We start from the raw sequence: 3,584 nt of genomic DNA, 5'->3' as shown, positions 1-3,584 counted from the left end.
GCTAAGAGTGGTCTTTCCAATGCATGTAAACAGTCGACAATTTTCGTGGTCCATATGTTTTATGCGGGTCACTAAGTTACCATAAAACTCGATATTCTTACTACTATGGACCATTCATACCTTTTACGTAGGTTACTCAAAGAAAGTGATGTTGAATACTATTATTCAATGATTGAACTTTAATACTTCTTACGTTAATACTCTACTATAAACGCGATATGCTAATGCGGCAATTCGATTATATTACTTCAGGTCACTCTACAACCCATAAACGAAACAAAATTGTATTACTATTCGCGTTTGGAAATATAATCCGAAGGAGAATATGTTGGAAACAAATGAGCTTGGATGGTCTAGATAATTATCGATTGCTACCACGCCACAGTACGAGACGGACACCACAAAAATCTACCGAGCGAGGTGGTGCAGTGGTTAGACACTGGACTCGCATTCGGGAGGACGACGGTTCAATCCCGCGTCCGGCCATCCTGATTTAGGTTTTCCGTAATTTCCCTAAATCACTCCAGGCAAATGCCGGGATGGTTCCTCTGAAAGGGCACGGCCGACTTCCTTCCCCATCCTTCCCTAATCCGATGAGACCGATGACCACGGTGTCTGGTCTCCTTCCCCAAGCAACCAACCAACCAACCAGAAAAATCTGTAATAAGAAAAAGCAACTAAATTACACAGTCTCAAGTCTAAATATAGACGAAACACATTTATCATCTAACCTTGTTCATCAGAGTCCACTTACGAAGTGATATATTCGGCGCTTATTTTAATGAGGTGTATCAACGGCCTTGCCGCAGTGGTAACACCGGTTCCCGTCAGAGCACCGAAGTTAAGCGCTGTCGGGCTGGGCTATCTCTTGGATGGGTGACCGTCCGGTAGTCCGAGAGCTGTTGGTAAGCGGGGTGCTCTCAGCCCTTATGAGGCAAACTGAGCAGCTACTTGACTGGAAGTAGCGGCTCCGGTCTGGGAAACTGACATACGGCCAGGAGAGCGGTGTGGTGACTACATGCTCCTCCATATCCGCATCCAGTGACTCCTATGGGCTGAGGATGACACGGTGCCCGGTCAGTACCGTTGGGCCTTCACTGCCAGTTCTGCAGGAATTAAGTTTTTCTATTGTAATGAGGTAACACTCGACTCGCTCAGGGCACTGTAATTGTGGTCCATGATTTTTTATCATCCAGGAGCCAACTGCTCTAATTGATTTAATGGCGAAGGAATAAAATTTTTTAAATATCTTGTTTCCCATTTATTGTGGCAGAAGCTGTTTCACCTTTTTATGACTGGAAAGTGATGTTAACGTAACCATCAGGAAAGCTACGGATTTCTTATTTAGATAAGGCATTGAATCCGTTCGTATCTCTCAGAGGGTCTCACAGGAATTTTCCAGGTGAGGTGATATAGCCATATAAGTGACAAAACATCTGTCATACAATTATTGTGAATTTTCGTAATCCAATTACTACTTTGGTTGGTAAACAGCTGTTAGTCCTCGTCACCTGAAACTTCTTTGTTTACTTATGTTGATATCTCAACGGATTAACAAGCACACTCAGAATTCAATAATCGAAATTCTTCAGCAAAGGTTGTTTTTACCGAAATATCGCAAAAATAAATAATAATGTCCGGGGCGAACTCTCTAAAGATGTTAAAGAAATTCAAACCCAATTCTTGTCTTACAGGGATAATAGCACGACGACTATGTCGCACAATCTATTTGTGGGTGTTTCACGTGATAAGAGGTTTTGTTACCAGTGCTAGAAAGTATAAGCAGCAAGTTACTACCCTTCTTACATGTGAAATTTAACATGGGCCCCTGGAAACATGCGAGAAGACAAGCGACATGTAAATCAATGGGCTAACGGGCTATAGCGGCACGTATTGCAGAAATGGATACACTTTTTAAGATCAATAATGAATACTTTTAAAATACGTTGCAGCGAACTGCAGGAAGACCTGCAGAATTCTGATGAATGGCCAACCATTAACGTAAATAAATGTAACTCATTACGCATATATAGGAAACGAAATCCGCTACTACACAATTACACTGTTGATGACAAGCTGATAGAAACAGTGACTATCGTGAAATATCTGATCGTAATCATCCGGGAGCGAGCTCCAGTGGAATGACCACATAAAACAAATAGTAGGAAAATCAAATACCAGACTGAGATTCGTAAAAAGAATTTTAAGGAAATGTAATACATCCACTACAGAAGTAGCTTACAAAGTGCCTGTTCAACTGATTCTTCATTATTACTCATCAATCTGGAATTTTTACGAGGTTGGATTAATAGAAAACATAGACGAGATTCTACGAAGAGCGGCGCGTTTCGTCACGGGATCGTGTAATCGGCGAGACAGCCTTACGGAGATCCTCGACGAACTGCAATGGCAGACGCTCCAAGAGAGGCATTGCGCATCACGGAGAGGTTTGCAACTGAAATTCCGAGAGAGTATGTTATGGTAGGAGTGGGACAGGATGTTATTTCCTCCTAGATAAAATGTGTCCACAACTGAAGTTCCAGTTCCAAAACGCTGTAGAAAGAAAACCACTGCTCAGAATGATGTCAAATTTGAACATCATATTATTGACGTAGAGGAGAATTATCATGGAACAAAAGAAGCTGACGCAAATTTGACCTCTGCGTCTTAATCCAAATAGGGCTGGCTACAAAGGATAGAAGAATCGCAATGCGGCAGCTATGGTTTGAGTTTGTAACACGGAAGAGTCACTTCACTGAATCACAAACACAAGACCGCGAAGGCACAGGTGCCGGCTAAGATCGGATCATATTCTTGTTGACAACTAAAATCAGCTTGACAGCAGTGCGTGGAGGACCAGCTTCACAATGTGCTCGACAGATGCGGTTGTCTCGGGACATCCATCGACCACTAAGGTGACCGAGTGACCGGGAAAACCCGTCCGTTGGGCAGCACAATGGCTATTCATTTCTCATGGCCGCTTTTCGCGTCCAGTGCAAAATTACAGCTTACCCCAAAATTAATAAATATTGAACCATGTGTTTCACTTAAGAGAGAGTAGGCTCATTTGAAGCGGGAGAGATGGAAGATTACGCATGTGAAGACGCGCCTTTGACATCCGCATTAGTTTATAAGTTATTATAAGTTAAATGTCATAAATAATCCCTGAACTGTAAAAGTGAATATTTCGGCAACGCATTATGCGATTGTCACAAACAAGGTGTCTACGAATACGTCTTGTAGAACTGTATCATAATGTGATAGTAGATTTACTGAAATTATCCACGTATTTAAATGAGAGGCCGAAAAGTGGATTTTGTCGCAAGTAGAAACAGCTCATCTTACTAAATAAACAGAGAAACACTAAAAGTAGCGGCAATACTGTAACATCAGATATATAGGAAATTATTTAATATGTAATTTAAATTGTTGATTTCTACACACGGAGGGAAATCATAGAAATTATTGTTTATAAATAAACTATGGAGGCTAAAAGAATACAGATAACAGCATAATATTTTTCGGAAAATTACTGTGTGATCTGATGTATCATATTTGTATAAAAGGTTCAAATTAAGAATTTT

General features: G+C 41.0%; 1 pseudogene; it reads left to right on the top strand.

Annotated features, from left to right (window-relative positions):
- The first annotated feature begins 790 nt into the window (after nucleotides 1-790).
- Nucleotides 791-908, top strand: LOC124556923 (annotated as a pseudogene).
- The last annotated feature ends 2,676 nt before the right edge of the window (nucleotides 909-3,584 follow it).

Source organism: Schistocerca americana, chromosome X (genome assembly GCF_021461395.2).
Source record: "Schistocerca americana isolate TAMUIC-IGC-003095 chromosome X, iqSchAmer2.1, whole genome shotgun sequence".
NCBI classification, from domain to species: domain Eukaryota; kingdom Metazoa; phylum Arthropoda; class Insecta; order Orthoptera; family Acrididae; genus Schistocerca; species Schistocerca americana.
Note: the sequence above shows the minus strand (reverse complement) of the source record. Positions and strands in the feature narration are given on the sequence as shown.